Source organism: Vulpes vulpes, chromosome 11 (genome assembly GCF_048418805.1).
Source record: "Vulpes vulpes isolate BD-2025 chromosome 11, VulVul3, whole genome shotgun sequence".
NCBI classification, from domain to species: Eukaryota; Metazoa; Chordata; class Mammalia; order Carnivora; family Canidae; genus Vulpes; species Vulpes vulpes.
In genome coordinates, this window is record NC_132790.1 from 78,346,832 (window position 1) to 78,368,057 (window position 21,226).

At 42.3% G+C, this 21,226-nt stretch overlaps 1 protein-coding gene across 1 annotated transcript in view; it reads left to right on the forward strand.

Moving 5' to 3' along the window:
- Nucleotides 1-897: 897 nt before the first annotated feature.
- COL6A6 (collagen type VI alpha 6 chain) overlaps nucleotides 898-21,226 on the forward strand; it is a 136,864-nt gene continuing 116,535 nt past the window's right edge. The window contains exon 1 of the mRNA XM_026015506.2: nucleotides 898-1,012. The gene's annotated coding sequence lies outside the window, so the exon portion shown is untranslated. The remainder of the gene's footprint in view (nucleotides 1,013-21,226) is intronic.

Consider the following 21,226-nt stretch of genomic DNA (forward strand, 5'->3'; position numbering starts at 1 on the left):
TTGATTTTCTCAGAGAACCTTCTTTTGGTCTTCCACGGTTGAGTTAGGATCCCTTCTTCTGAGTTAGGATCCCTTCTTCTGTGTTCCCGCGGCGGCACCACTTGCCCATCCAGCAGTTACCCCCCCCCCCCCCCATTCCCTGTTGCCACGCCCGGCCCCCACTGAGACCGGCGGCCAAAAACCAGAGTTAGTTTTGCATCCCAAGCACCTCAAAGTAGCATAAACTCGGGCTCAAATATTTGAGGCACGAATAAGCGGGTACATAAATGAATGGCCGGTGGGCATAAAAAGTCCGTCGACGGAAAGAATCAAGGAAGGAGACGCTCCAGACCCTAAATTCTGAGCGAGGGGCTCCGGTGGCGCTGGACCTCGGTCGTGGGGCGCGCGGTGGCTGGTCTCCGTGCGCAGTCAGGAGGAAGTGCCCACCACCCAGGGACCCTGGAGCTCCCTTGCTAGCCCCTGCTTCTTCAAGACCCCAGGACGGGGCGGTTCCAGCAGTAGGAGCGGAGCTGCCCATCAGTCTTCCCTGCCCCTCGGGTTCCGCGCCCTGGGCGCAGGGAAGGCGCACGGCGAACCCCCGCCTGCCGCGCTCAGTCTCCCTCCAGGGTGTGGAGCTGAGCCCCGGGGCTCCCCGCAGCGGAGGAGCGTGCGCGGCAGTCGCGGCCCCCGGAGCCCCCAGCCCCCGCTTCCGTCACCCGCCCCCCTCCCCGGGGAGCGCGCCGGGCCCGGGGCCGCCGGGGCGGGGAAGGGTCGGGCCGGGGCGGGGAGAGGCGTTTATAGAGCGGCAAGGAGGGGCGGGGGAGCTGCCGCCCGCCTGCGGGACACCGGGAGGCGAGAGGCTGCCCGCGCCGCCCCGGGTTCCTCGCCGGGTGCCCGAGGTCCCCGCGCGAGGTCCCCACCGTCCCCCGCGCTCGGCGCTGCGCTCCCGGCGGTGCGCTCAGTGCGCGCCCGGAGGAAACCCCCGCGGGGCCTGGCGAGCGCAGGGCCGAGGGCCGCGTGGAAGCCCCCCCAGGTAAGTCCTGAGCCCTTTGCAAGTGACCAGCAATTGCACGGGAGGGACGTGCCAGAGAGCGGGGAGGGGGCTGTGTGAAGGCTGCGCTGAAGGAAAGAAGTGAATTTCAGGAACTCCAAATCCCCTCCCGGTTTTTTCACCTCCTGGGGCGGTTAGCCCCTCTCCACCCCGCCTTTTGGTTTTCTGCATCCCTCTGTTGGCAAACATACAGCACACCCCGTTGTCACTCTCTGCTCCGGGCTTCCCGTTCACCCCCTGCACACTCATGTGCCTTGGAGGCTGAAGGGTGCCTCGCCCCACGCTGTCCCCAGGCTTAGCGCAGGGCTTGGCCTGTGGCAGGCACCTAGGACTAATGGAAAGGATGAATGAGGTTAACCAGCCCCGGGGGGCAAGAAAAGTCACTCCCAAGTCTGTACAAACCCAGTCTGTGCTTTTGTTTCTGGACCTCACCCAAATTTATTAAAGACGGTTGGGTTTTTATTATTGCCTGAAGAGAGAGGAGAAAGCAGGAAAAAAAAAAAAAATGCCCCCATTTATGAATGCCCAGTAACATCTTGCAAGAGTGCAACCCCAGCTACCTGGCTCAGTATCAAATGTGCAAATAGTTTTGATGAAGGGAGGAGGCAGCCTGGAAGAGGGGAAAACACTGGAACAAGAAAGTGATTTCTTCAGTTTCCTTTCTTGATAAAAGACTTCTCATTTCTCTTTTCAGAGGTCTACTCTGTGGAGATGTTTAAAGGTGATCTTTGCCAGTGGGAGAAAAAGGTTTGGTAGGAGTGAGGGGTGGTGATGTTGATTAGGAATATCTGAGACGTTGCTGGAAATCATGAAGACCTGAGATATAAGACTATTAGAAGTCTTTTGTCAAGAATATCTATACTTACAGAATCAGCAGTCACATTTCTTTTTAAAGAAAGGGTCTATTTGATGAGCAGTATTTTTAGTAGGAAATTTGCAAGTATGCCATTGTGAAGTTACAGTGTAAACTTACGATTTAGGGTCCTCACGGATGAGATCACCTACATAAAAATCCTAGGAAGTCTAAATAAAGTGTTTTAAAACACATGGTCTTAAAGGGTTTTTTTCCTGATAAAAGTTGTCAATTTCCTTCCTTCCTCATTTTATTCCAAAATATTAGAAGTGCCCAGGAAAATCCGAAAGGGAAGCTTTTCTGCTACTCAGGAGTCCGTGTGATTTTTAGACCTTGTGCCCTGTGAAATCAAATTTTATGATTTACATAAAAGACTTTATGAAACATCCACTAAAGAACCATCTTCAGCTTTCTTTTTTTTAAAAAAAAGCTTTCTAATTTTACTAAAGTGTAAAATAATTCTTTAAAAGGACTGTTGTTATACATTATATCCTTGCAGTTTCCACTCTTCCTATTTCCTTCAAGACAGTGTGAATTACAGAAAAGTTTGAATCGTTGGAATATTTATAAATAAAAGATTTATTTATTTGCATAGACAGTGTTAAGAGCAGGTAATTAAGTCACCACATGAAGGTCACATCACTAGAATTGTGAATAAAAGTTGATATGTTATTTATTCATCTATATACACTGTACACTGTACCATCCCGTTAATGTAAGAATCTTAAACATGACTGGAAAAATCTTTCTTGTCAGTAAATATTCCCATCGCTGGAATTTCTGAAAAGTATGTGATTGCTACCTATACCATCCATAAATAAATAAAAGTAGTCCAGACCAATGAGGATTTTTTTTTGTGACCAAAAACTGGTCACTTCCATAGTCCCAAGAAATAAGTATGAAGAATAAGTATAAAGATTCAATTTTCTGTACTTCCACTTTTATGAGCTTCGTGAACATAAGACTAACTTTTCCAGGGTGATCAAATGTTGGCCAATGGTTTTTTTTTTTTGTTTTTTTTTTTGTTTTTTTTTGTTTTCCCTCCCATCCTGACCTTTTTGTTGTTTTCCTTGTTATTTAAAGTAGGAAGTGGTTTAGCTTTGCTCTGAAACAGGCCTAGGTTCGAGTTACAGACTAGCTGGGACAGCCTGATTAACCTTCCTGAGGCTTCTTGCACCTGTCACACGGAGTGATGATCCCTACCTACCCTACCTACCTCACAGGGATGTGGGAGGAAAAAAGAAGATCCTTATATAACGCCAGACGTGAGTCCTCAATAAATGAAGGCGGCGATGATGGTGATAGTTACACTTACGGTTCAGGACAATTAAAAGTGGTCCCAGTTTAAAAAAAAAAAAAAAAGTGGTCCCAGTTAAAGTTGAGTCCAATTTTATTCCATGTTTTGACTTCACTGATATATCTTGTTTCCATCGAGTATAACACATGATGAACAGAAATGCCTAAGTCGCTAAACATTGTAATCTCCCTTTTCCCCTGGAAGCCTTTCAGTTTGCAGAGATCATTTAAGGAAAAGACCTGTCCTTCAGGCATGCCGCTGCCTATCCTGACTTCATTATGTATTTCTTTGTATCTTATGCTTTACAATTTCGGGAAACTTTTTCTGGAGCAAACTGTTCCTGCAGGTAGAAGGCTGGGAGAAGCGCAGTCGGTGTTTTAGTTTCTCTGGATAATGATTGTGTGATAAGAAAAGTATCTTGCTGCTTTTAGCAGGAAGGTATGACATTTTCAAAATTTTAAAATAAAGACCCCAGATCAATTTGCAGTTCTTCAAGGGAGTGGAGGCTTAAAAAGGCATAGAGGATCATTTACAAAAAACAGCAGCTAGTTGAAGGCCAAAATTTTTAAGGAAGAAAGAATAGAGAGACTTGGTCTCACTTCTTGTCTTGAGTCCTCACCCTCCTTCCAAACTTGCTTTTTCTTGGGGTGACCCCAAGTCCCTGGCAGGGGAATTTGGAAGGGATTACATCAATATAAATGGATACTGTTTGGCTAACATAAGCCATGTGCAGAAGAAAAGAGCTTTTGTGTCTTTCAGATCCCTAATGCTTCCACACTACCTGGCACTAGTATGTACTCAATAAATATGTGATAAATGAATGGCCTAAAATTTCAACAGTCTGGCTGAAGTATGCTTCTCATGTAAATCTGGAGCAGCTGCACTTAGAAAATCCACTACTGTGTGAAACCTCAGGCAAGATGAAGGAGGCAGTGTGACCTCTGCTTGTGTCTCAGCTTCTGACCTTGGTTTTGCTGAAGCAAAAAACAGCTGACTATAAATCTTACCTTTATGAGTCGTCTTCATTGACTGAGATAAACCTAAAAAGTAATACTTTTTATGGTTCCAAATAACAAGTCCAAGGAGATTTACTGGTTTAATTTTGCTATGAATAGAAAGTTTTCCCCCAAATGCTTAAGCAGTGGAGAAGAGGGAAGAAAGATACAGCATATAAACTAACTTGGTATAATGAATGGAAGCCTCAACCTTCCCCTCAAGTCACAAAGGCATGATAAATATACACTTAACCATTCTTCAACCATTTACCATTAAGGACTGGGTCTTGATTTGACTCTAAAATGTTTTTGTAATGCTCTAAGTACTGTATCCTAGACTTTAGAGGGGAAAGATATTGCCAGAGTTAGTTGGCAAAGGCTTTCGTGTTGGCTTGAAAAGCCATAAGCTAATCACTTATTGAGTTCTTTAAAAACAAGTTGATTAATGTTTGGCAAGAAATTCTGACTAAAAGTCTCCATTATATGAGTCCAAATACAATAGAACTTTGAAGATCATGAGCAAGTCATAGTCACATTTGGCCATTACAGTTTGGTGGAACATAATCCCACAGTGTGTCAAATGGTCCACATGACATCTTTGGGTACCCTACCTCATGGTAGCCAGCATGTGTAGTTAACTCTGTAATCACTTGTCTGGGATGGCTAGAATAACTGTTGTACTAAGAAGATGATGTTACACATTGTAGCAGATTTCCCTCACAGCTTTTCTCTCCTGGCTAGCAGAAGACATCAGAGCCCTCCCCACATTCCCTCTGCTTTCACTGTGTTGGTCACACTGTAAGCTTCTTCCTTCAAACATCTGTGAAGGCCTGAGGGCCTTCTCTGGCCTTGGGAGCATGACTGACTCGTGTGGAGTAGGCTAGAAGGGCTTAGGAGTTAACATTCCTCAGAGCAACCCCTCAGCCAATAACACATGAAAGTTGGTGAGTATTCCAGCTTTCTCACACCTTGGGAGAGGCAACTCTTGAGGTCTGATCAACATTCTTCCGGAGGTGCCCAAAGGAATGAGCTCCAGCTGCCCAGAATGGCAACCAACCTGTCCACTAACAGTGGCTTCTACATTGGCTTCCGTCCCTCCACTGTCTCACTCCCTGCTTCAGAGATCACTTCCTAAATAAAGTAATTGAAAAAATTCTAGTCCAGGATCTGCTTTTGGGAAAACCCAACCTATCATAAGTTTGTTAGCTATTTCAGTAAATGCAGTGTTTTACATATAAGTATACTGTAGATTCCACTCTAGCCAAAAATTGAACCAAGAATGGAATTCTTGCTTTCTACACTAAAGAACAGAATTTTGTCCCTAGCCAGTGCTTTCTGACTTGTGTCTGGGCCAATTAGTTTGTTGGCCATGACTCAATCCTGAATTCCCATCAGCCCTTTGAGGACCATGTTGTGGGAACATGGAGGGAGATATTAGTAAGTGCTCAGGTGACCCCCTCATTAGAGAAAGACCATATTCTGCTGGTTATGAGAAGCAGCTCAAACACATGCTCTGAAAGATGGAACTTGCCTTTCTGTCTTTCTGTATTTCGATCTCTCCCTCAGGTTTGGTCGCCATTTGCCTACTGTGTTAGTCAGAGATCTTCGGAGAAACAGGACCAGTAGTTAGATATACAGAAATGTATGAGGAGATTTATTATAGGAACTATCGCACATGATTATGGAATCTGAGAAGTCCCGGAATCTGCCTTTGCAAACCAGAGAACCAGGAGTGCCCATGGTATAATTCAGTCCAAGTCTGAAGTCCTGAGAGCTGGGAGTGCCAGTGCCTGAGGGCAGGAATAAATGGATGTTCCAATTCAAGCAAAAAGAGCAAACTTGCCCTCCCTCTGCCTTTTTGTTCTATTCAGGCTGTCAATGGATTGGATGATGCTCACTTGCTTTGGTGAAGGTGACCTTCTGTACTCATTCTATCAATTCAAATACTTAACTCTTCTGGAAACACCTCACAGGTACACCCAAAAATAATGCTTTATCATCACTTAACTCAGTCAAGTTGACACATTTATTTACCCTACCAGGTACTTCCTAACCCATCCCCCAGACCTCTCTTCAGAACTCCAGACCCAGATATCTCACTGCCCCGAAGGTACTTGAACATCTTCCACTACAAACCCAACAAGTGCCAAATGGCATTTACTATCTTCCCCACACACCTTCCCCTCTTCCTACATATGGCACAACCCAATGGTCCCACCACAAGACTCTGGAGTAGTCTTCAAGCCCTGTGCTCTCAGCCCTCATCAACAATCCCGTCTTACCGGTCTCCAAGTCCTAACAACTTAATTTCCTAATAATCCCCCTGTCATCTGTACTCCTAGTTCCCAAACTGCATCCTTTCTTTCACCCAGACAACAACTGCCTTCTAGTTTATCCCCCTGCCTCTAACCTTGTTCCTCATCTAGGATTCTCCATATTTTAGCCATAGTGAACTTCCAAGAACCTGTATGTTCTTCTGCTTACTCCAGTGCCTTTAGATATAATCCAAACTCCTTACCCTGGTTGAGAATCCTCCCACCATCCAACTTTATCTACCTCTCCTGCCTCCTGCCTTTCTGTTTCTTTGCCAACACTCCCAATCCTACAGTTCTTTAAAAAAAAAAAAAAAAATCTTGCTCTCTCCTACCTCCCACTCCTGGCATTTGGAACTCCTTCTAGAATTCCTAGAATTCCTAGAACAGTGTTCTCTAGACTGAATCTGGTTAACTCCTTTTCTCCCTTTAAGGTTCCACTAATATGTCCATTCCTGAGAAAGGTGTTATTGGACCTTCTGTACTAGGTAAGGTACCCTACTCTGGGTCCCCACAGTACCCTAGACTTCCAGTCATATTGCTCTTCCATTAAACTGTGATTATTTCATCTTCCATGTTCAGTAGGCTATCTTCAGGGCTAACCACTTAGTAGTTCTATCTGTTGTATGAATAAATGAGCTGAGATTAGGTTTCTCACTAGCTAATGACCATGGGCAAGTCACATAAGCTCTCTGAACTTTACTTTCCTATTTATTTAAAGTAAAAACCATATCCAAGCACAGGATAAATGGGAAAACTTGATGAGATTGTGGATTTTTCGGTCTTGGCATAGTTGGCACTCGGGAAATAATAGTTCCTTTGGATTCAGGAAGATAGGTACTATGCTGGACTTGACCCACATTCCACTTGGATGTGGAAGGCCACATTCCAGGAGGTATAAGCTAAAAGGGCACTTTGCTATAGGGCTTTAGGTGGAGCCCAGAGGGAAGAGATGTCATTTAGCTAAAAGCATCTTGCTTGTCAGATGTCCTTTCAAAGCATGCATGGAGTGTGTTTTTGGAAATGAAATTGATATAATAACATATAATGGCGTCTAATTCCTTCACTTTATGTCTTCCAAACAATCCTTCTTGAGCTTCAACATCTGCATTCCCTGGATTAAGGCCATGAATCCAGCTTCCAAATGGAGGAGCTTTTTCCAAGAATGGTGCCTTAAAAAACTATTCCCAACTGCAATTCCTCCTTGATTTCCCCTTTTTCCATGATTACTGTCATCATCCTGAAAAAGCGCCAGTAAACACCTAATCGTTGGCCCTCCAGGGACCTGTCAAGAAAATGTTCACAAACCCCAATTCACATTTATAAGCAATTGAGCTGGGTAGAGGCAAGTACTAAACAAATTAAGGACTTGCACTGGTCAATGATTAAGGCAAAGAATTTTTTAGACTTTATTAGTGGGGAGTGAGTCAAATACATAAGTGGGTTGGATATTAAAGCAATAGCACCTCAGGGAGCTATCTCTACAATTTAAAGACTTTTAGGTATTATTTGGTAAATTACTAGTTTGGCACATTTAGTTAAATCTATGGCAATCCACTTCTAAAGCTCACCAAACAGGGGTGCTCTGTCCCTCTTTGACACACACAATTTATAATCCCCCTTTGTTTCTAGATACCCCAACAATTGGGGCACACGTAGTCCTTTGTAATTAACAGACGTTGTACTAAGAATGAGAGGTAAATTGATAGTTGATAGTATTGTCTGTTAGAGACTTACCTTCTAAATCCATAAATTTATATCTCTAGATACAAAATATTTTAGGTAGGTGTCTATTTTCTCCCAAAAGCTTGAAGGTTTTCATTTTTCTGTTCATTTGTGTTAATTGTCAGTGCCCTATCAGTTCTTTCAATTTCTTCATGGACAAAATCTCAATTAGGCATAGATGTTCCATTGTCATCTCAGTCAGCAACAGTAAAAATTATTGAGTTGGGTAGTGCATTGGACACTGAAAGAGAGGTTGCAATTTCATACATTGCATATCTGCTAAACTCTCCACTGAGAAAAGAGATGTGTAGCCTGCATTTGAAGCTGTAGCTATGTCACTGGCTTTAGCAAGTAAGCAAGAGGTGGCCGGGCTAGAATCAGCCTAGGTAGATGGAGATGGTTGACTCCAGGTTTCTCCACACACAGGATCTTTGAATACTCCAATCAAAGGGGTTATGTCAACTACTTCAGCACTTATTAAGCACTTTATCATCACACTTGATCCTCACAACAATTCAGCGAGGAAAATACCATCATCATCCCCCTTCCGTAGATGAGGGTCTGAGGTTTCAAGATGCATCAATTGCTGACCAGGGGAGGATTTGAATTCAGGATGTGGTAACCCAGGCCTTGACACTCCTACCTGCCTATTTGGCAAGGTAAGCTAAAAAATGTGTGCTTCAAAAGCCTAGAAACTTCCAATACTGATGCTCAACTTAGATCCTTGCATGGTTAGAATAATAGTTCAGAAGTTATAGTTTCATTGGGAAGTGGAAATTTTGACTCTATTGTTTTAGGGGAGGGAAGAAAGGGAGAGTGCTAAACTCAGCATGAACATAAAATCCCAAAGAGATGATGTTTGAGTAGCTACAGAACTCAGTAGCTTGAATCTCTGCCATTGAAATTGACTTTGGTTTGTATTTTCAGAAGTCCATTCTCATTTTGCTGATTGATTTTTCATAAAGTCCTAGAAATTTCAGAGCAAAAATGGGTCTTTAAATCATTTCAAGTATTTTTTTTTTTTTGTAAACAACGTGTTTGGTTCCTCCCCTACTCTTTCCCACAAGTAAAATCCTTTAATAATTTCACACTGATCTTGGGATAAACATAGAAATCATTGATAGATCCAGCAAAGCCATGTGTTGCCACTTCTTTTCCAGCCTCCTCAAGTGTCATGCTTTGCTCTGTGCCCTGTTCATACTGGCATACTGGACTTCCTTTAGTTCCTTGACCACTCTCTGTTCTTCCTACCACAGGACCTTTACACAAGGTTTCCTCCCTTCTGGAATACCACATCCCTCTTAGGCAGATCAATTCTTACCATTCCTCTAGATACTAGCTTAAACAAAAGTCCCTTGAGGAAGCCTTTCCTGAGTTACTAATTCTCCCTATTATATGTCATCACAGGGATCCCTGGGTGGCGCAGCGGTTTGGCGCCTGCCTTTGGCCCAGGGCGCGATCCTGGAGACCCGGGATCGAATCCCACGTCGGGCTCCCGGTGCATGGAGCCTGCTTCTCCCTCTGCCTGTGTCTCTGCCTCTCTCTCTATCTCTCTGTGACTATCATAAATAAATAAAAATTAAAAAAAAAATTTTATATGTCATCACAGTATATAATAATTCAACAAATCTATTAAGTACCTTTTCATGTATAAGCCTTATTTTAGGTGTTGGAAAACAAAATGGACAAGCTCCCTTTCAGGGAGGATATAAACAATGAAGAGGTCCACAAATAACTCTCAGGTGGTATTAAATGCCAGGAAAAAAACAGAGTTACTTAAGGGGTCAGTGATTAACTCGAAGTTGTTTTTAATGGGGGTGGTCATGAAGCCTGTCTAAGGAGGTAACATTTGGGCAGAGACCTGAGTGAACACAGGAGTAAAGTGAAGCTTCCTGGGGGGAAGGAAAGGACATTTCCAAGCAGAAACAACTTCGGCGTGTTCAAGAAAAGCAAGGAGATCAGTGTGACTGGAGTAGAGGGAACAAGAAGCACAATGAAAAGGATGTGATTGGAGAGTGTAGGTCATTGCCAATTTCATGGAAAGCCCATGGACCACAAACATGTGGTATTGGAGTTTAAGCCTGATGGAAAGTCACTGGAAATTTTGAACAAGGGAATATTGACTTCATGTATGGTCTTCGCTGTGCGAAGAATACATTAAGAAAGGCAAGATCAAAGCATGGAGCTCTGTTACTATAGGAATCTGGGCAAGAAGCAAAGGAGGTATGGGTATGGTGGGAGGTGGTAAGAAGTGGTTAGATGTGGAATATATTTCAAAGGTGCTGTTGAGCAGACTTACTGACAGTTTGGCTATGGAGTCTTAGAAAAATCTCTTCTTTATAGCATATAACATAGTTGTAATTTTACACTTGATATAATTCTTTCAGTAATAACTTGGTCTCTCAATGGACTATAAGATCTATAAAGATAAAGGCCACGTCTGGTTTTACTTTTCATTGCCTACCTGCTGCCTAACACAATGCCTATAAATAAATGAATGGATAGATAGGTATATGAAAACCACCTTAGAGATGAGGTCTCTGAGAGGTTAAGTTAAAGGACTAGCCTAAGGTTTCTCAGCTTGGACTAGAAACCGTGTCTCCACACTCCTCATTTAGGCTATTTTCCTTCTTGCAGCGGAGCCCCTTCCAAACAGCGTGCTCTTTTATTTGTGGGGAGGGATTACCACAATGTAGTTTTTTTTTATTTTATTTTATTTATTTATTCATGAGAAACACTGAGAGAGAGGCAGAGACATAGGCAGAGAGAGAAGTAGGCTCCCTGTGGGGAGCCTGATGTGGGACTTGATCCCAGGACCCCTGGTGGTCACACCCTGAGCCAAAGGCAGATGCTCAACACTGAGCCACCCACGTGTGCCACCAAAATGTACTTATAATATCCATAATGGGTGATTCGTCTCTTTAGGCAGGCACCCACCAGTGGCAGCAGACATTGTTCTAATCAGCTTGGAAGCTCTTTGGGGGCAACCTGAATGTGTAACATTTCTTCTTTCCTCCTTCGGGCTGGTTTACTTCTCCAGGTACACCATAGATCTTATCCCACCATTAGAGAGTGTTGTGCCTAGGGCCTGAAGTTGGTCACTGTAAACCATCTGACTTGTGCTCTGTTTTGAAAGACACTACAGCTTTAGACAAGAGCAGCTGGTGTGCATAATCTCCATATAAAAAGTTAGCCATTCAAAATGTTCACTCCCCAAGGGCATTTTGAAGGAAAAAAAAATCAGTTGAGGCAAGCTGTGATTAATAGGGAAAAAAAGAATAGAAGGCAATTAAGAGTTTCCTCGGTTCTCTTGGAAGGGAAAAGCTGCCTGAAATGTAACTTTCTCAAGCAATGATCACATCCTTGGACCGCTGCCTTTCTAATTAAATTCCCGATACATATATATGGATATTTCATTTAATGAACAGCTGGTAAAATTGGATCCTTGGTCTGCAGAGGTTTACCAAAGTACTTGAGTGTTTCTGTGTGATTGAATACTAATATTTAACCCTGGAATACAAAAAGAGGAAATTAAATCCGCTAGCTGCTCATCATCCAGACCTTCTAGATTGCCCCCTCGCTGGTCTGCATAGTAATCAGTTCTGTTCTTGCCCATCAAGCTACTTCCAACATTACCTTTCCTCTTTTCGTTATTCCCTTTTGGAGGCAGCATTCAGTGTGCTTTGTACCTTTTAGAGCTCTTATGTCCTGGAGCCAGGCTTCTGGCTAGAACCCCCCTGAGGCTTCTAGTCTAGTGAGGGGCCAAATGAATGTTTAGTCACAGATTTGAGGTGACATGCTAGGAAGAAAAATAAAAAGATGACAGGAGAGAAATATCACAAATGAAATCTAATTTATGAGGACAGGAGAGGACCTCCCTGAGGATGTAGTATTGCAATGAAGTCCTGGAGGATAAGGACTGAGCAGGAGCAAAGGGTACAGAGCAAAAAGTGGCTGGAGAGAGTGGCAGCAGTCAGGTGGGCAGGCAGGGGCAGGGCTTCTCAAACTTTGCTGTGCACGCAAACCGCCTGGGGATCTTGTTCTGCTGCAGACTAATTCACTAAGGCTGGGATTCACCGTTTCCAGTCAGCTCCCAGCCATGCTGAAGACTCTAAACCCAGAACCACACCTTGCGTAGCAACAGGACAAGGATTGGCAAAGTTTTTCTGTAGAGAGATAGAGAAGACACGTTTTAGACTTTGTGGGTCACACTGTCTCTGCTGCAACTATTCTACTGTGCCTTTGTGATGTAAAAGCAGCCATAGACAACATGTAAATGTATGGGTGTGATTGTGTTCCAGTAAAACTAGCAAAACACAGTCACAATTGGCTCGAAGATGGTAGTTTGCCAACACCTGTCGTAGATAAGGTGGTTGTCAGTTTTCAACCTTGACTGTACATTAGAATCAACTGGGTTTCAAAAAATCTCCACGAGGCCCCTATTCTGGATCAATAAAAATCAGGATCCCTGGGGATGGAGCAGAGGTATGGGTAAAGTTGAAAAGCTGCTCAGGTGTTCCTAAGGTGCAGCCTGGGCTAAGAGCCACTGTAGGCCTGAATCTTATTTGGTAGTCTGTATTCTCTTAGCCCTGGGAGGTAGCTAAGGTAAAAATAACTCACCTTTCTTTAATTCTGAGACACCACCAGTTGCCCAAAAGCTTTCAAGGAAGGGGAAATATAGCAAGAAATGCACAAATCTATAGTAACACATATTCTGATTTTATGAATGTTAAAATGGGGGGAAGGTCATTGAATCCAAGAAATATGGTATCTTCATCCCTATTATTCAGATAAAGAAAATAAAGCACATGGGATAATGTGCCAAGGCGATGTAGGCAAAAATCCCGTGACTTAACTTGCTAAACTGCTTTTGGCTCTGTATATATGAGAGCCCTTCCTTCCAGTCTGGGCCTCTGTAGGGGCATGCTAGTCCCCCCACCGCTTTGGACACATTTCACTTCCCCCTTAGAGTCTCCTAAATCTTGCTTCTATGGTGGGCTAGGTCTCAGTTTAGCCATGTGCCTCTTCTGGGATGTCCTCCCTGACCCCACCTCCAGAGGAGGAACCCCTGCTGGGAGCACCTCCCGCCCATCATAGGATGCTTCATCAAAGCCTGGGCTCTTTCTGTCAACACAGCCTGAGAGAAGTCATGATGGCAGGAACCATGATCATCGTTTCATCTCTGTTAGTTCATGTGATAACTGTGATTTATAATAAAGATATATTTTGGTCTTCATCTATAGTTTCTGGCTCACAGCTCCCCAGATCCTTGGATTTTCTTGAGCAATGAGTGACAGGAGCATCTTTTTTATAATATTGGGTCTCTTGTCCTCAGTACCTGAGCTGTAAAGGTGAAATGGTGTCTCATTACCCAGTAAGTCCCTTTCCACCACAACGGGGTTTGTGTTAATTAGTTGACTTTCTTAAAAAAAAAAAAAAGAGTTGACTTTCTGAAAGCAACGAAGAGGGGCATTGCCAGGGAGACCAAACAGGAAGAGAGGTTGGACCTTTTAGTTCCACCCCCTGATTTCTGGAAGGGGAGAGGCCTGGAGGTTGAACCAATCAGCAATGGCCAATGACTTAATCAACCAGGTTACTGAATTCACGGAGAAGTCGGGGGAATGGCATGCTCACAGAGGGCATTGAAGTTCGCCTTTTCCCCATGCTTTGCCCCGTGCTTGTCATCCATCTGGCTGTTTCTAAGTTCTGTCTTGTCACAACAAGCTGATAATCCAGTAAGTAAAATGTTTCTCTGAGTTCTGTAAGCCATGCTAGCAAATTAATTGATCCCAAAGAGAAGGTCATGGGAACCTCTGATTTATAGCCAGCTAGTCAGAAGCACAGGTAACAATTTGGGCTTGCCATTGGCATCTGAAGTAGGGGCGGTGAGGGGGAGTTTTGTGGGACTGAGCCTGTAACCTATGGGATCCAATACGATCTCCCAGTGGAGATCTCAGAGTTGAGTTGTAGGACACCCAGCTGATATTAAAGAACGTTTGGAGGTGTGGAGCGCACCCCCCAACATATTGGAATTGGTGACCAGAACTGCTACACAGGGCCTCAGGAATATTTGTGGAATGTGTGCACTTTGGCCCAGTACTGCTGTCCTTATCTAAAGCAGAGTGTAGCATAGGACTGGCAGTGATTGTTTCCAAAGTAGGTCTCTAGGAATGTCACATTAGTGCCACCTGGGAGATTGTTAGAAATGCAAATCTGTGGGCCCATCCCAGACTAACTGATTCAGTCTCAGGGAATGGAACCCTACAATTTGTTTCAATTAGCCCTTCTGGCAATTCTGGGTGAGAACTGCAGGTTAGAATATGGGCCCTCAAGCCAAATTGCCTGGCTTCAAATCCTGGCTCTACTGCTTAAAAATTGTTTGGCTCTGGGAAATTTACATTGCCATTCTCCATGTTCTCCTCTATAAAATGGAGACAATAAAAATAGCAGCCACCTTAATTGGATTAACAGCTGTTAGCACCACACCTACTCACAGGAACTGCCCAAAATGTGCTAGCTGTTAATAGTATTAGCTGTGCAAATACGGGAACATTCATTAACTTCTCTGAACTTCATCTTATTTTTTCCTTTTTTTTTTTTTTTTTGGTCTATATGTGGGTTTTCTTTTTAAGATTTTGAGACCGAGAGACACAGAGGCAGAGATATAGAGGGAGAAGTAGACTCCTCGCAGAGAGCCCTGTGCGGGGACTTGATCCCCAGACCTGGGATCACGCCCTGAGCCAAAGGCAGACGCTCAACTGCTGGGCTACCCAGGTATCCCTGTATATATGTTTTTTTAATGGAAGTTTAGCTGATATACAATGTCACATTAGTTTCAGGGGTACAGTATAATGATCCCACAACTCTATATGTTATGCTGTGCTCACCACTAATGTAGCTACCATTGTCACCATACAACACTATTATAGTATCAGTGACTATATTTCCTATGCTGTACCTTTTATTCTCATGACTCATTCATTTTATAATTGGAAGCCTGTGTCTCCCTCTCCTCTTCACCCATTTTGCCCATCTCTTCCTCCCCTCCCCTCTGTTTATCATTCTATAGGTTTGTTCTATGGATCTGTTTCTGCTTTTTCTTTTTTAGAATCCACATATAAGTGAAATCACACGATATTTATCTTTTACTTATTTCACCTAGCATAATGCCCTCTAGGTCCATCCATGTTGTCACAAATGGCAAGATTTCATTCTTTTTTATGACTGAGTGGTAGTCCATTGTGTGTATACCACATCTTCTTTATCCATTTATCTATGTATAGAAACTTGGGCTGCTTCCATATCTTGGCTATTGTAAATAATGCTGCAATACAGGGGCACATATATCTTTTCAAATTAGTGTTTTTGTATTCTTTAGGTAGATAGTAGTAGAATTGCTGGGTTATATGGCACTTCTATTTTTAATTTTTGAGGAATCTCCATAGTATTTTCCTCACTGGCTGCACCAGTTTGCATTCCCACCATTAGTGCACGAGAGTTCCTTTTCCTTTGCATCCTTAACACTTGTTTCTTGTCTTTTTGAGCCTAGCCATTTTGACAGGTGCAAGGTGATATCCCATTGCAGGTTTGATTTGCATTTCTCTGATGAGTAATATTGAGTGTCTTTTCATGTGTCTCTTGGCCATTGGTAGCTTTTTTTGTGCTTCCTTTATCTTTAAAACAAGGATAAAATCTTTGCCTCATAGGATTTTGAAAGTTAAATGTGTATGATGATTAATTATATGTGTCAATTTGGTAAGACTCTAGTGCCCAGATATTTGGTCAAACACCGATCAAGATGTTACTGTGAAGAGGTTTTAAAGAAGTGACTAACCTCTAAATGGGTGGACTTTGGGTAAAGAAGCTTACCCTCCCTAATTTGAGTAGCCTCAGCTGAATCAGTTGAAGACTTTACAAGGGAATACTGAGACTCCCAACTCTCCAGGGAACTATCTTCCCACTCAAAACTGCAGCACATAAGCTCTGGCCAGAATTTTCAGCTTACCCTTCAAGACTTCAGACTTGCCAGTCCCCACCTCACATGAGTTAAGTCCTTCTCTCTTCATAGAAGGCTACACATATATACACTATATATATATATATAACCAATAGGGTTATATAATATAGATAGATAGATATGGATCAATATAGGTGTGTAATTATATATATAGAAATATATTGGTTATATAGAAATATAACCAATAGGGTGTAATTATATATAATAGGGTATAATTCTATAATATTATATAATTACATATATATTATACCCTATAATATAATTATATATAATTATACCCTATAATATATATATTATATATATATATAATTATACCCTATTGGTTATATTTCTCTTGAAAGCCCTAATACAATGTGGTAAATATGTGTAGGTCAGGATTTCTTAACCTGTGTAGTTTTCCAGCTACTGACATTTGGTTAAGATAATTCTTTGTTGTGGAGGACTGTCCTGTGTGTTATAGGATGTTTAGCAGCACCCCTGGCCTCTACCCACTAGATGCCTGTAGTATTGTCCTCTCGCCCAGCAGTAAAAATAAAAAAACTTTTTAGACATTGCCAAATGTCCCCTGAGGACAAAATCTCCATGTGAGAACCACTGGTGTAAATACCTGAAAATGCAGGAGCCATTTCTTTCTAGTTCACTCTCATTAAACCAGCACTGCACTGCTGCTATGTGGCCCACACATTTCCCCCTTCCCCATAAAAACAAGTTTATCACTTTACACAAAATCTAGCTCAAACCCGCTGCCACCAAAGGTGGCCCTCACAATCCTCCTTCCTTGCCTGTCTTTCCCTTGTGCCCATTTCACTTAGTCACACTATTTTCCAATGGTCTTTTCACAGCTTTACATATGTGTAGTGTGTTTGCCCACTTACACTGGACCTCCTTAAAGCAAGAAGCAGCCCTCTGAGGAGTAGATAATTTTGAATCCAAATCCTGCTGTTTGCCAGTTAGTGACCTTGGGATAATCCCTCGATCTTCCTAAGTTTCAGTATTAATATCTATAAAATGGGAATAGTTGGGTCTACTTCATATAGTGGTTATTAAGTCTAAGCACTTTTTGAACTATAAAAATAAAGGCTTTCCTTCCCCCCAAAAGCAAAACCATGGCTTTTGTAATTTTTTTTGTAAGAGAATAACCAGTACAGGGGGGTTTAGAATGAAATATGACCTTGGAAAATGTTAAATGAACAAACAAGTACATGAATTTGCATACCATATTTTGCATTTTGTTTTAATTTATTTTCTTTTTCTGACAGCTTTTAAAGTAATGCAGGCAGGGTCCTTTATGTGTCCTTCAGAGATTAATATAGAAATTACTTAATGGGGCAATTGCCAAGGCAATGCAATTTGCCTAGTTATTGGCCTCAAGTTCCTGAAAATGATGTCATTCATCAATAACTCTACTACCCCTATTGTCAACATCTTTATTTCCTTGAGGAGCACTCATGCTTGAGATCAAGTACCTGTCCTTTAGAACTGGCTGAAGCAGTCCTCTTCCAGAAAAATCCTCTCTGTACCCCTATTCCCCCTTCCCTCTCAAGGCATAAAAATGCTGCTTTTTTGATTCTCTGCAGTCCTCTGGACTTGCTTCACTGGCATCATAGCACAGGTCTGCTTCCCTTCCTCCCCAATCTGACCGAGTTCATGATTTTAGTCTGTTTTTAGTGGACTAATGCACTAAGGACCTAAGGACCAATGCACTGTTGGGCCAAAGCTTGTGGCTGTACTCAGGAGTATGAAGATGATCAGTAGAGCCATAATACTACATGTCCGTCTTCAGGATGTCTCCACTTCCATGACATGTGAACATCTCAAACTCAGCATTTGAAAAAACTAAGCCTGGACCTTCCTCTCTGTACCAGTTATCTAATTTTGCAAAATGAACCATTCCAAAACATAGTGGTCTAAAAAATAATTTGTCTCATGGTTGTGTGGGTTGGTTGGTCTCTCCCAGTAGTCCTTGCTCAAGGTCTCTGTCAGATGATGGCTGGGGCTGGAGTTATTAAGAAAGCTTTTTCAATCACATGTCTGGTACCTGCACTTAATGGCTAGATCATATGAAGTCTAGTGAAGCATCTTTCTCTTCCTCTCGCCCCCACATAGCTCCTTTATGGGGCCAGCTTGGGCTTCATAATAAGGCGATCCCAGAATAGTGATATTCTTACCTGGTGATTGCTGCTTCTCATGCTCCAAGAATTCCATGAGCTTGGATGGAAGCTGCACGGCTTCTTATGACATAGTATTAAACGTTTCAGGACCTTGCTTGTGCCACATCCTATTGACCAAGTAAGTCACAAGGCAACCTGGCCCAAATATTTTGGTTACACTTTATCTTAAAACATTCAAGTTTATTTTTTTTCCACAGTCAATATTATGATGAAGATGGGGGAAGGTATATAAGGGGAAATTATTTTCAATAGGATGCTAACTAAAAGTATAAGGGCATCTGATATTTAAACAAACATCTAAGCAAAGTAAGGAAGCAGAAAATTCAAATATTCTACTTTGAGGTAGAACAGCAAGTCCTGTTCAAGGAAAAGCCAGATGAGTGAAGCCAGAGTAGGGTGAAGGAGGGGAAGATAAGGAGATGAGGTTAGTGGATTAGTAGGATCCAGAACATATAGGGCCTGGATAGACAAGGTAAGGAATTTTGAATAGGTGTGTGATATCATCTCCTTTTTAAATTTAAAACATTCTAGAATAATTGGTAGTTGGGAGAGTAGAAGCAGGAAGTCCAATTAGGAAACTTTCACCAAAATCCAGGTGAGACAATGACGTCTTAGATTAGGATGGAAGTCAATGTGTTGAGAAATGGCTGGATCTGAGATCTAGGTCTTCAAACCAACAGTGTTTGCTTAGGGGTATGAAAATGAGGAATTCATGGTAACTCCTACGTTTCTAGCCCGGGCAACTTTGTAATAATAGTATATTTTTTACTGAGATGGCGGTTACAGTCAACAATTAACTGTTAAATTATGCATGTTATTTATTTAGTGTATTTGTTACAGCTCAAAATTAGATTTAGGTCTGTGTCCCTTAGTGTAGGCAAACAGTTGGGGATACTATATTCACATTTGATTGATTCCACTTCTATTAATAGCTGTGTGACTTTTAGCAAGTCACTTTATCCTCTGACTCAATCTCATCTATGAAATGAGTAGTATTTATTGATGCTTACTGTGTGGTTGAGAGGATCAAGTCTAGCCCTTAGAATAATGGCTGGTACACAATAAGTACCCGGTAAGTATTTGCTTTTCTTATTCTTTCTGAAAACACTCCCCTGCCCCCTCACCCCTGTTATAGTCCATCAAACCAGGGATGTTATGAGTTACTCTTTACTTTGTTTGCTCAATGCGAGTCAGAATATTTTCCAAAGATATCTAATATTTTTCAAAGCTGATAGAGAAAATCCATGCCAAGTTTAGAATGCTGCTCTGTATCTGAATCTCTTCAATTACTTTGTGCTTTTCTAAGCCTGAAACTTAAGAGGTCAACAATTAGTAGATATTTGTCAAATATCTACTTTGGGCTTAACTGCCAGGATATAGAAGGGGGCCGTTTAGATCTAATTTCTATTTCCTGCCATCCTAAGCCATGTATGCTTTTGATTTGGCTAAAATGAATAAATATTTTATCAATGACCCAAAATATTTCATTACCTCCCTGGCCCTTCTGGGTATTACTGGACAATTTCAGGATAGCTGATGTCATTGTTGGCTTTTATGAATTGTGTCAGTATGGCTGCCTTTTTGTAGCTTCAGCCAAATAAGGAAAAACGGCAACTTGGAGGTGAGAAACCTCTATTTAGACTTAACAGGATTGGCTGTAAAGAGCAAAAATTCATAGCGGTCGATATTCATTCAGAAAGAAAACAATTCGAAGAAATCATTTCCAATAAAAAATAATTACAAACCTAGATTATCTGATGCATTCTAACACATTAGATAAAATTCCTTCATCCTCAGAAAACTAGATGCATGGATGTAAGGCTTTGCCTCAAGAAAAGCAGTATAATGTAATGGAAAAAGTCCTAACCTCAGAGCCCTGAGGCTGGTGTGGCTTGGAGAAATGTACAGTTTTGCTAAGCCTCAGATGTTTCTTTTGTGAAATAATAATTCCCACCTACCTCATGAGTGGTGCAGGATTCAGAGATGATGGTCATGAAGAGGTATAGAAAAGCATGACATGTTATACAAAAGCTAAGGCTGGGAAATTGGTCAGGGAAAGGCTTGAGGGAACAGTTCCTTTCCAGGGTATTCCTTAGCCAGATATTTTCTAGATGGCTTTACTCACAAGTAGTCCCATTGTAAAGATGGCAATAACTATAAAAATTACAGCTATCATTTATTTAATATCTACGGCAGCTATGCCAGCTCCTTTACATGTATCATCAGTTTGTGTAACCCCTACAACAATCCCTTGAAGTGGATGCAGTTACTAACCCCATTTTGTAGATGAGAAATAGGTTCAGAGGGATTATATTACTTGCCTGGTCACTCAGTTAGTGGGCCACACAAGCAGGATTTAATCGGGTAGTCTGATGCCAGAACCTGTGCGTTTGGCCGCGAGGCTACATAGCCTACAACTGGATCATAGTGTAATTGCAGGGTGACCTCAGAGTCATTATTGGTGGACTGATTCTCCTTGTGCCTCAGGAATTTTCCTATGCCCTGATCGCAAATTCTTCCCTGCTCCTACTATTTTGTGCTATCCTACCTTTACAAGTGTTGGGAGCTTGTAGCAAAGAAACCCAATAATGTATACTGGAAAACACAATGGTAATTTACATTATCAGTGACTTAACAGAAGTAGGTGTATAAGCACATTCATGGAGCAGCCCGTTTCCTCACAGTTATCAGGTCCCCAGGCCGAGAGTGGCTCTGCCATCATCAACATTTGTTATTTGAGGTTGTCTCCATTGCAGCCAACTGGAAGGGAAGAGGAGATGGGAGAGTCCCTGTGGGAGGCATAAGGCTGGGCTGGGAAGTGGGTGA